This window comes from Ovis canadensis, chromosome X (genome assembly GCF_042477335.2).
Source record: "Ovis canadensis isolate MfBH-ARS-UI-01 breed Bighorn chromosome X, ARS-UI_OviCan_v2, whole genome shotgun sequence".
NCBI lineage: Eukaryota > Metazoa > Chordata > Mammalia > Artiodactyla > Bovidae > Ovis > Ovis canadensis.
The window spans coordinates 12,447,268-12,460,676 of NC_091727.1; positions in this window are offsets into that span (position 1 = coordinate 12,447,268).

Consider the following 13,409-nt stretch of genomic DNA (forward strand, 5'->3'; position numbering starts at 1 on the left):
GCAGAAGATATTAAGAAGAGGTGGCAACAATACACAGAAGAGCTATACAAAAAAGATCTTCATGACCCAAATAACCACGATCACTCACCTAGAGCCAGATATACTGGAATGTGAAGTCAAGTGGACCTTAGGAAGCATGACTACAAACAAAGCTAGTGGAGGTGATGGAATTCCAGTTGAACTATTTCAAATCCTGAAAGATGATGCTGTGAAAGTGCTACACTCAATATGCCAGCAAATATGGAAAACTCAGCCACAGGACTGGAAAAGGTCAGTTTTCATTCCAATCCCAAAGAAAGGCAATGCCAAAGAATGCTCAAACTACCACACAATTGCACTCATCTCACAGGCTAGTAAAGTAATGCTCAAAATTCTCCAAGCCAGGCTTCAACAGTACATGAACTGTGAACTTCCAGATGTTCAAGTTGGATTTAGAAAAGGCAGAGGAACCAGAGATCAAATTGCCAACATCCGCTGGATCATCAAAAAAACAAGAGAGTTCCAGAAAAACATCTACTTCTGCTTTATTGACTATACCAAAGCCTTTGACTATGTGGATCACAACAAACTGTGGAAAATTCTGAAAGAGATGGGAATACCAGACCACCTGACCTGACTCTTGAGAAACCTGTATGCAAGTCAAGAAGCAACAGTTAGAACTGGATATGGAACAACAGACTGGCTCCAAATAGGGAAAGGACTACATCAAGGCTGTATATTGTCACCCTACATATTAAACTTATATGCAGAGTACATTATGCGAAATGCCAGGTTGAATTAAGCACAACCTAGAATCAAGATTGCCAGGAAAAGTATCAATAAACTCAGATATGCAGATGAGACCACCCTTATGGCAGAAAGTGAAGAAGAACCAAAGAGCCTGTTTATGAAAGTGAAAAAGGAGACTAGAAAAAATGGCTTAAAACTCAACATTCAGAAAACTAAGATCATGGCATTCGGTCCCATCCCTTCATGGCAAATAGATGGGAAAACAATGGAAACAGTCAGAGACTTTATTTTGGGGGGCCCCAAAATCATTGCAGGTGGTGACTGCACCCATGAAATTAAAAGATGCTTGCTCCTTGGAAGAAAAGCTATGACCAACCTAGACAGAATATTAAAAAGCAAAGACATGATTTGCTGAGAAAGGTTCATCTGGTCAAAGCTATGTTTTTTCCAGTCATCATGTATGGATGTAAGATTTGGAGTATAAGAAAAGCTGAGTGCTGAAGAATTGATGCTATTGAACTGTGGTGTTGGAGAAGACTCTTGAGAGTCCCTTGGGCTGCAAGGAGACCCAACCAGTCCATCCTAAAGGAAATCATCCCTGAATATTCATTGGAAGGACTGATGCTGAAGCTGAAACTCCAATTCTTTGGTCACCTGATGCGAAGAACTAACTCATTGGAAAGACCCTGATGCTGGGAAAGATCAAAGGCAGGAGGAGATGGGGACAACAGAGGATGAGGTGGTTGGATGGCATCACTGACTTGATGGACATGAGTTTGAATACGTTCCAGGAGTTGGTGATGGACAGGGAAGCCTGGCATGCTGCAGTCCATGGGGTCACAAAGAGTCAGATGTGACTGAGCAACTGAACTGAACTGAACTCCCCTCTCTCTGCTGAATCCCATGTGGAGTTCTGGGATGTAAACAACATAGTAGAGTCTGTCCCATCTTAGGGCAAGGGGGCTTTGGTAACCTAGAGCAATCAGTCGTTGGCCACCCTGTGTGTGTCTGTGTGTGTTGTGCCTCTCCAGTGGAGGCAATACCAGTTACCCAAGAGCATCCTTGGGAGAAGATGTCAGATGTGAGCCCTTAGCTGCAGCACTTAGCGAAATGGATCCCAAGGTATGAAGAAAGACTCCAATAGCAGCCGCTAAACCAGCACTTTTCTACCTTGAGCGTGCACCAGAATCTTCTGGAGCACAGCCCCAGAGTTTCAGATTCAGTAAGAGTTTCAGATTCAGTAAGCCTGGGATTTAGTAAGCATATTTCCCAGGTGCTCCTGCTGCCACTGGTTCAGAGGCCATGCTTGAAAACCACTGTGCATCACTAACATTCTACAAAAGCAATCGTTTACCTTTGGAAAACTAGGTTTAGGAAAGCCAGCTACTTGGGCTGCAGGTCTTAGTTTCTCAGCCCGTGAAATGGGTAGAGTGTACTCAGTTCTCTCCAGCACTTCCAGCTAGTCTCCTTTGAGCATTCTACCTGGAACATGTTGACGACCCCAAACACTACTGCCAGACTCTTTCTCCTCAACGGAAAAGGGTCAGAGAAAGGCTGTAAGACCTGAAAGTACTCGTCTGAGTTTGCTTTGTGCTACCAAAAGAGGAAGCAAAAGGACTTGCTGTCTTGTTGGTCGCTCTCTAACATTTGATAAGATCGCAGCTCCTGGAGTCTTGTGAATTGTGATCATTAATGTCCGAGCTAACTCAGGGGCCTGACAGATCACAAGGCTGGGTCGCTTCCCATAAGCTCTAAGACCTGGCTTTAATCCTCTGGGACTCTCCATGGAAATCCACAATGGAGTCTTTGGAGTGGTGCAGCCTATTGTATGAATGTGTACTTGGGGATCCCCAGGGAGCAGATTAGGAGCACAATGGACCCCATCCCATGAATGGAGACACTCCTGCTTAAAAATTAATAAACTTGGTAACTCAGAGGAAGCACCACTGCAGTGTTGACCTTCAAGGTCCTTGTGAAGCGGAAACAACTATACCTTCAGTCCCTTTAGTTTTTATATTGATGCTGACAAGTCACACAAGCACATGGAATGCAAAATTTTTCTTCCTTCAGCTGTTCAGTTGGATCTCAATCTGTGCATATGTGTGTGTGTGTGTTAGAGGAAACAAATAATGGCAAACAATAAATATCTATTACATGCTATGTAAAAAGAGCTGTTTGTGAAGTGAGGTAAGGCCAAAGAAAGGAGAGTCAGAAGGTAGGTAGTCCTGGGCAGGCAGGGGAGCAGGCAGGAGGACTTGTGGGACAGGAAGAGTTACTCTCTCATTTAGGGGTGTCAAGCAGACTCTCAGATCCAGGGAACTTTGAGCATAGCCTCAAAGGCAGCGAGGGGTGAGCCCTCAGGCCATGTGGAGGGACAGTGCTCCAGGCAGAACAGAGCAGTACACAGCCAATGGAGGGCTCAGGAAACCACGCGAGGTCTGCGGGGCAAGAACAGGGCAAAATGGAAAAGGACCTGAGTTGACAAGAGTTCTTTTTGAAGGACTCCCTCTGGCTGTATGTGGAGACCACACTGAGGAGGGAACAGGGAGACGAGTGAGGAGACTGTGGAGAACCTAGGCTAGTAAGGTGTAGCTTAGCTGGTTGTTATGCCTGAAGGTGAGGTGTCCAACTCAAGATCGATCGATGCTTTGAATGAGCAGAATTTACTAATCATCTGATAGAGGCTGTGAGAGCAAGAGAATCAAGGATAAATCTAATATTTGTAGCATGAGCTGCTGGAAGAATGAAGCCACCATTTGCCAACATGTAGAAAACTGAGGGGACTAAGCATGGAAAGGGTGGGATAGAAAACAAGGGTTTGATCTGGAATATTCTAAATTTGCCTATTAGACACCCATGGAAAGATGTCATGTGGGCAGTTGCAGTCCATAAGGGAGGTCTGAGTGAAGACAGTACTGAAGTCTTCCAGTCGTGTCTGACTCTTTGCGACCCCATGGACCATAACCTACCAGGCTCCTCTGTCCATGGGATTTTCCAGACAAGACTACTGGAGTGGGTTGCCATTTCGTTCTCCAAGGGATCTTCCTGACCCAGTGATTGAACCTGGGTCTCCCACATTGCAGGCAGACGCTTTACCCTCTGAGCCACCAGGGAAGCCCAAAGACAGTACTGAGTGACGTCAACTCCATCTTTTCTTAAACAACCATGTGTTCTAAGCCCCAGTGGTAAATGACATATTCCAGTCCAGAAGCTCTAGATTTAAAATAGAGTTTCCTAACCTAAGACAGGTAAAACATAAAACCATGATGGTTTTAAAAAATTCATCTTCAAACAAAACCCATAGGTGCAGTTTTACAGATAGGACAAACATATTCCAACAGTATTCTGAGGGTCAAATAAGACAGCTAGTCAGCTAGACCCAGAAATAAGTAGCCCCTTTCCTCTATATCTTCATGCCTTTGTGTAAGAAAAGACCAGTGAAATTAGACCTCATGAAAATTAAAAAACTTTTTTGCATCAAAGAACATAATCAAGAAATTGAAAAAAAACACAGACAGTGATAAATTAGGAGTTTTGGATTAACATATACATATACTATGTATGAAATAGTTACATATACTATGGATGAAATAGGTGGCCAACAAGGACCTACTGTTTAGTACAGGGAATTATACTCAATATTTTGTAATACAAGGGAAAAGCATCTACAAAAGGAAAGAGACATAATAACTAAATCACTTTGTTGTACACCTGAAACCAGTACAACATTATAAGTCAACTGTATTTCAATTTTCAAAAAATGAAAGGACAACGTACAGAGAGGGATAAAATATTTGCAAATCACACATCTGATAAGGGGGCTAATGTCCAGAATATATAAAGAACTCTTAAGATACAACAAAAAAAACAAGTCAGTTTTAAAATGGACAAAGGACTTGAATAGACATTTTTCCTAAGAAGATATACAAATAGCCAGTAAATACCTAAAAAGATATTCAGCATCATTCATCATTAGGGAAATGCAAATCAAAACCACAATGAGATGCCACTTCAAACATACAAGGATGAGTGTAATCAAAAGAGTGGCAGAGAACAAGTGGTGGTGAGGATATGAAGAAATTGGAACCATAGTGCATTACTGGCAGGAATATAAGATGGCACAGCCATTATGCAAAACAGCTTGGCAATTCCTGAAAAAGTGAAGCAAAGAATTACAATAAGACCCAGCATTTCTACTCCTAGGTAAATATTCAGGAAAATGGAAATGGAGACTTAAACAGATACTTGTACATCAGTGCTTGCAGTGGGATTAGTCATAATATCCAAAAGGTAGAAACAACACAGATGTCCATCAACAGATGAATGGAGAAATAAAATGTTGTGTATACATATGATAAATATTACTCAGTCATAAAAAGGAATGAAATACTGATATGTACCACAACATGGGTGAACCATTTCATTGAGTGAAGACAGACACACAAGATTATATAACATATGATTCTATTTATATGCAGTATCCAGAATAGGTAAATACAAAGAGGACAAAAGCAGAATGGTGGTTGCTCAGGGCTGGGAGGAGAGAAAGAAATAGGGAATTAGAGCTTAATGGCCAGGAGTTTCTTTGTGGGTGGTGAAAACATTTTGGAACTAGGCAGAGGTGGTGGTTGCCTGACATTGCAAACATACTATTATAATAAATTGTTCCCTTTATACTAAATTGTTCCCTTTATACCAAATTGTTCCCTTTAAAATGGTTGATTTCATGTTCTGTGAATTTCTTTTTTTTTAACTAAAAATCAGAAAGGATTGGCAACAGAAAAAGCCTTGAAAAGCAAATGTCAGGGGCAGACCGTGCCATTGTAGGAAGCTATTTTTCCATAAATCTTCAGAAATAAGCCCCAGTATCTCCAATACAGGCTTGATCAACACAACAATATCGTTTTTGCCTGAAGAGTCAACACTTTCTAAAAAAGCAAGCATCACAAGTTGGTTGTTTCCCTAATATACATCCATTGCATTTATATATTCCATTGCTTACCCTGGTCAGGGCATTTTGAAAATAACTTATAACCACGTAAGCAGAATAGCCTGATTCCTTGTTTACCAAAAAGGAAAATGAAAGAAACGGAAAGGCAGGACTGAGCAAACAGTGCCTTTGAAAGCACAGACTGTTCGGGGAGGGACACGCTGCTATTTCCAGTCTTGTGTGGGTGTGAGGATAACAGGCCTCTGGAAACAGCTGTTGAACAGCAGAATGTGAGAAGTCTCCCAGGACTCAAAGACCCACCCTCCATGGGGAACCAAGGGAAAGTTCTGAGAGCTGGGAGAGTTCAGTGCATTGAAACCATTTGAAATGGGGATTCAGCACCAGGGTTTGATTGAGCTGTACTATTTAACTAGGCTTTGCTCCCTCTGCTCAAAAGAATGAGTCCAGGAAACTGAAAAGCCAAACCAGAAACAGACATGGTGTACTTTCCGGAAGAATAGCTATCCTCAAAGCCCCTCCTGCAGGGGTCCATCTCCTCTCCCGGGGTCTGACAGTCTGCCTGCTTCTGGAAGGAAACCAACTTGGGCGGGGGACAGTTGACCCCTGCACAAACTTTTGTTTCGGGATCCAGCATTAAATACAAACTCTTTGTTATGATGAGGATAGAAGATGATTTGAAGACTAATCTTGCTTTCTTTTTTTGTTTTACTGAATCGTGATATCCTCTTTTCAAAGCTTGTCCCCATGCAAAAGTAAACCCAACTCATTTCCACCCAGCTACAGAGAACACTCTATAAATAGGACCCCCAAATGGTTGTTCCTTAAAAGATGGGGAACAAGTGGACCCATTTGTTTTTGTTTTCCCTTTAAAACCTTGAGAATGAGAATAATGAGAATGAGGAAGAAATCTTGTAACTTAAAATATAATTACTTTAGGATGGTATCTTTAGCCATACTCTGTCAACAGCTTTAGCTTTTATTCATTCTTTCACTCATTCATTCAGCAAGTATAGCAATAAATTGCTTATAGTGTGGAGATACAGTGATAAGCAAAGCAGACATGGTCTCTGCCTCAGGGAGCAGGTGACAAAGAGGAATATAGAGAACTGCTTACCCAGATAGGGACTGAGACAGTCGGTGGGAGTATTTTCCATCACCCAAGTTCAAGGTCTTCTTCCCCAATCCTTATTTTCTGTTCTAAAATCAAACTCCACTCATGATGAAATACACTGCGACCATCCACTCCCTAGAAATGTGGGCCCTCAATATCATCAGAAGAAAATAATCTAATTATAAATATCCCAAGTTGAGGGGCATTTAAGACAGCAGTTCAGTCAGGTGGGCCAGGAATGATTGGGACAGGATAGTGGTATCAAGTGGGGAGTGTGTGGGGTGCTTTCGTGTCCTCCACTAGAGCTGGTGTGTAAGGCAGTGATCCAAGCTGAGCTGGAACTCATGCCTGCAGGCTCTTCCCTCAGTTCTCAAGTTCTCAACCTTGGGTCTCCTGTAAACAGCTACTAGACGGAGAACACACAAGACTCCTCCCAAACAAACGCTAACTTAGAGTTAAATTTACTGAGAAAACTCACAGCTCATTCCCCCAGAGACTGTGAAGTCATCAGAGAACTAGCCCGGCTGAAAGATGCACACAGTTTATATAGCCAAAATGCATGCAGCGCACACAATCAAACAGGAGTCCTGGGATCTCCGTGAAAATCTAGTTTCTGGATCATGCTCTAGCCTTCCCCAATAACAGTAGATACCACTTGCTTAGAAGGCCCATGGTAATAGTTAAAAGCAAAGGGACAATTTGTCTCAAGTGTAAGTCCACATGTCTACCTTTTAGGAAGCAAAAATCCAATCCCTAATGTTTAGTCATCTATTTTTCCAGAATCTGTTCTTCAAGTTTCTCCCAAAGCTGTAAATAAAATCCACTCCTAACCAGGATCACCGTGTTACACTGTTTTACAAAATTCGCACGTAGTACAAAGCTGAGTATTGGCTGGGGGAAGGGCTGAAAGGCAGGGTTTATGTACCAATATTACCCAGATTACAAGTAACCTTGGACTAAGGTCCTCCATTTCAAGTAGAGAACATCAATCTCAAATGGATCAGATTGGGAAGCTGCCACTTAGACTTCAGGCTGAAATTGAACTGAAATTCTATATGATATAACAATTTAACAGGAGGACCACAACTTTGGGGATTACAAAATAAGAGTTTTCACCCTCTATTTAACCTTTCTCATATTGTTTCTTTAAATAATAGCATAATGATCACCCCTTACTGCCCTTAACTTTTCTGAATTTAGTAATTTGGGGGTATTTTTACTCTCTTCAACACTTGGGAAATATGTTATCTCCTGTGCTGTAATACTAAATTATTTTGGTGAATATTTGAGTCATGTAGTATAAAGGCAGATGCCTTAATATTAAATTATTTTAGTGAGTATTTGAGTTGTAGTATAAGGGTTTACATTCAGAAAACTAAGATCATGGCATCTGGTCCCATCACTTCGTGGCAAATAGATGGGGAAACAGTGGATACAAGTGTCAGGGTTTATTTTGGGGGGCTCCAAAATCACTGCAGATGGTGATTGCAGCCATGAAATTAAAAGACGCTTACTCCTTGGAAGGAAAGTTATGACCAACCTAGATAGCTTATTCAAAAGCAGAGACATTACTTTGCCAACAAAGGTCCATCTAGTCAAGGCTTTGGTTTTTCCAGTAGTCATGTAAGGATGTGAGAGTTGGACTGTGAAGAAGGCTGAGCACCGAAGAATTGATGCTTTTGAACTGTGGTGTTGGAGAAGACTCTTGAGAGTCCCATGAACTGCAAAGAAATCCAACCAGTCCATTCTAAAGGAGATCAGTCCTGGGTGTTCTTTGGAAGGACTGATGCTAAAGCTGAAACTCCAATACTTTGGCCACCTGAAGTGAAGAGTTGACTCATTGGAAAAGACTCTGATGCTGGGAGGGATTGGGGCAAGAGGAGAAGGGGATAACAGAGGATGAGATGGCTGGATGGCATCACCGACTCGATGGACGTGAGTTTGAGTGAACTCGGGGAGTTGGTGACGGACAGGGAGGCCTGGAGTGCTGCAATTCATGGGGTCACAAAGAGTCAGACATGACTGAGCAACTGAACTGAAATGAACTGAACTGAACTGATAAGGGCTTAACCTTAAGTTTAGATGGTTCAAAACCAACTGGGCAATAACTGAACAGTTTAATACAGTGAACAATTGGCCTTCCTAAATTTAGATGTCAGAATTGTTAGAGGCCCTAAAGGAAGTCAGGGACAGGGTTACATGTGCTACAGAGCTCTCCTTGAAAACAATTTGTGATGAAGGAAAGAAAAAAAGAAAACAATTAGTATTAAAAAAAAAAAAACAACAATATGGAGCAGGGGGCATATGGAAAATCCCTCTACCTTCCTTTTAATTTTGCCATGAAAGTAAAATTGCTCTAAAAAAAATTAAGCATTGGAAAAACAATCACTCCCATCAGTGGTCCACAGCCTGCAGGATGGCCTCCCTTGTGTAATCCCCTCTCCTTAATGGTGAGCTGAACATAAGGACTTCTAACTACATATCTTCTAATGCAGAGGATATAGCAGAAATGAGGAAATGGCACTTTCAAGATTAGGTTACAAATGAGACTGTGGCTTCCCGTCTTACTTCCCGCTCTTCCTCTTTCACTGGCTCACTGTTGGAAGCCAGTCACCATATTGTCAGCTGCTCTGTAGAGAGGATGACATGGCCAAGGTCTAAAGGAGGACTCCAGCCAATAGCCAATGAGGAACTGAGGCCCTCAGTCCAGCAACCTATGAGGAACTGAATCCCACCAGAGTCCCTTGAGTGAGCTTGGAAAGGAGTCAAAGAATTTGCTTATGTAAAGTTTCATTGGTAATTGATAAGACAGATCTAAAGCCAGAAATATACCCATATTCTCCTGTTCTTCGAAAAAGAACATGGACTATGCCAAGGTGCAGGCTTTTCTTCCTCCTCTCATCTTCTTCCTTCTGATGAAATCGAGCCCAGAGAAAGAGCTCACATTTGTTGCAGAGTCAATGAGGGAATCTGAGAGTGGAGAACAGAATGGGACACTGGGGCATACCCAAGTGGACACCTCGCAGGAGAGCCAGACAGCCTGGAGCGATTCATCTTTTTAAGGCTGTACAGGAAGACAAGAATGATGACTGACCATTACACACTTGGCAGCCTTTCCATCTGAGTCAGCTGCTGGATTTATTCCCAGTTGTCAGAAACCCCATCTCCATCCAATTTGTTACGGACAACTGTTCAGATCACCCAGGCAGGCTTCTCAGTTTCTTCTTGGCTGGACACATGAGGAGGGTCAAAGCCTGAATAGATGTGCATGTGTCCTCTGTCCATCTGTCCATGATGTACATCTGCCATTGATAGCATGATCCTGAAAGTCAGGGTCAGGCCTTCAAGAGGTTGTAGGCCGCCTTAGGTAGATTCAGCTCTGGTACCTAGACAACCCAAAGGTTCAGAGATGCTCAGTCAATTCATAGCACAAGGGCTAGTGCTATCAAACAAAAATGAGTGAAATGGCACTGCCACATTAGCAGGAATGCAGTAGAATAGAGACAGGGAAACACACCCAGTTCTTAAAATTCTAGTGCCAGATCTGCGATGATCAGTCCTGTGCTTTTATTTCTTCACCAACTGTATAATCATAACATCTGTTTATTCCAAAGGAGCAATGTCAGGTTAACCTTGTAAACACATCTTATGTTAACACTTTTATGCTCATAACGACAAGATCTGTACTAGTCCAACCCAGGCCTGTTTAATTATTACACTATGAAACTGTCTTCTCCCTTATATGGCCTCCTGGACCTTAGACAACCTTATTACACTACCCATGATTTACTAAGCACTTTACTTTCAAAATAATTTTCATTTAATTTTCACAAGAACCTTAAATGGAAGATCTTTCTATCACCAGCTGACAGATGAGGACACCAAGGTTTACACAAATAAGTAACATGTCCAGCCATGAGTAATAGAGCTGAGATCCAAACCCAACTAGACCCTAACGCTTCCAAGAAACCATAAAGTGAAAGTCACTCAGTCGTGTCCGATTCTTTATGACCCCATGGACTATACAGTCCATGGAATTCTCCAGTCCAGAATACTGGAGTGGGTAGCCATTCCCTTCTCCAGGGGATCTTCCCAACCCAGGGATCAAACCCAGGTCTTCTGCATTGCAGGAGGATTCTTTACCAGCTGAGCCACCAGGGAAGCCCAAGAAACCATAAGGCCCTTCCATTTTAATGGAGGGGGAGTCTCCTTACTACTCTTCCATGAATCAGGACCATAAATCAAAGGGACTCCATCACCCAGGGAAAGAGGTCATTAGTCCCCACAATGCTGAGTAAAGGAAAGATACTCAGACACTGTTTTCAGTATGCCTGTCATTCATTAGCAGCATCTGGGCACAGATATGGCCTGAGCCATCCACAGAATTGTCCCTTCACAGTCAGTATCTCAATGTTATGGCCTGGGAAATTGCTGATTATCTCTTCTGGAAAAACCTGACTTTACAAGTTGGTATCTTAAAAGGTGCTTAGAAGGAATCAGAGTACTGCACAGAGCCTTCATCTCTTCCCCCCAGTGCTAAATCCCCTCAGGTCATGTCTCAGCAGGTTTGCTTTGAAGCCCTCAAATTTATTTTACATGGAGTCTTTTGCCTGCAAGAAACTTTTACATAGAGTCTTTTACATGATTCCTCAAATTCTTTTACATTGAGTCTTTTGGCTGCAAGAAGTTTTTTGCTCCTTCAGTCTACTAAAATAAGAGAGGTTGGATATGGGAACATACCTGGAACAGGTAGGGGAGATAGGGGGTCACAGATGCCAATACTTCTGTGTCTCAGAGCCTGCACATTGCTGTCCCAGCCCTGGGGTCTTCATTCAAGTCCTCCACCACTAACACACCCAGCTAGTCTTCACAGATTGCCTCAGCTGTCTTTCTACACTTCAAACTAGCAGATTCTTTTTTTTTCTTTTTTAATCTCTTCTTTTCTTTATGCAGTGTGTTGCATTGATTTGTGTATTGAACCATTCTTGTGAACTTGGGATGAATCGTACTTGGTTGTGGTACATGATCTTTTTTATGTATTGTTGGATTTCATTTGCTAATATTTTGTCAAGAATTTTTCATGTGTTTTCCTCAAAGATATTGGCTTATAATTTTCTTTTTTGGTGGTTGTCTTTGTCTTGTTTGGGTACCAGGGTGAGGACAGGTTCTTTCTATATGACTGGTTTCAAATCTTGAAAGGTGAAATCTCAGTGGCTCAGTGCATCTGTTCCCAGCAGACCTATTCTAGAGTTCTGGCCAGCCTCTGAATTGTCTCATTCCTAGGCCCATCTGTGAGCAGAGAATAGCCTAATTCAGCTTCCTGGATTGAAGAAGAGACATGAAAAAGTGGTGCTTTCCAGGAGAAGAGGGCAGTGGGCATTGGCGGGTAACACATCTGGGGCAGATTTGTGACAGTGTAGAACCCAGAAATCAGAGGTCATTTTTGACTCACCTTATTTTTCCAAAAGAAGTCTTTCCTTTGGGATTTTTACTGGGTATAACGAACAGACTGTGATAGGATTGGGAGGAAGGGTAAGAGTGCTAGAAGAAGGGAAAAGGGGTACTATCGGCTCCTTAGGGCACCTGGGCAGGAGAAAAAACCCCAACATTTACTCAATTCCAGCTATGAACAGGCTCTGCATTAAGTATTGTGAGAACAAATAATAAGAGCAACTCTCATATAGCACATATTCTGTGTCAGGCAGTCTAGGACAGTGCTTGACATACAAGAACTCACCTCAGCATCTCAACACACCTATAAGGAAAATGCTATTACTATGGGTACTTCACAGAGAAGGGATGTGATGCAGAGAGGTTTAGCAACTTACCTTAAGTCACACAGCTTTCAAGTATCAAGGCTGGGATTTGAACTCCATCTGGCTCCCAAGTGTTTGCTTTAACTACTATGCTGTGCTCCCTCTCCATTCTTTCAAACAGTGTCATTTAATTCCCACAGATTCTGTCGTGGATATAATTACTTAAAATTTGCATGTAAAGATGCCAAGGCTCAAAGAGGTCAAGTACTTTGCCCAAAGCCCACTAGCAGAAACCGTCCCTCTCACTTCATTTCCATCTGTCACACAAGTCAAAAACCAGATTGTTACTGAATCAGGTCCAGCCACTCGCTACTCGGAAATTGATACTACAGGCAGGAGACAAATGTTGGTAGGGAGGAAAGTTGCTTTTAAACAGAATGCCGGCAATCTGCAGAGATGGTAGACTCAGTGTCCCCCCAAAACCACCCCCGAAGATTCTGCTTAGCCATGAAAGTTTTTAAAAGGAAAAAGAGACATCATCCCAGTTAATGATTGAGATGGGGAGTCAGAATCATCACCTCTCCCCACTGCATTCAGGCTCATTGACTTCTTGTGATTTTTCTCTAGAGGCTCTCTTGTTCATGCAGGTTGTGGTTCCCCCAGGTGACTGAAGGAAGGGAAGCTAAGAAAGAGATCTGGTCATTTGTTAATAACTTATCCTTCATTTCTGCTTCTTTGATCTAGAGAAAAGAACCAACTAGTTTGGCCAGGTGTTGTGTGATCAAGAGATTTGAAGGATGTGCTAGAGCGTCTAGGTGCCTGGTTTAAGGTTAGTGACAAGACAAAGGGCCCTCCTGCAGAG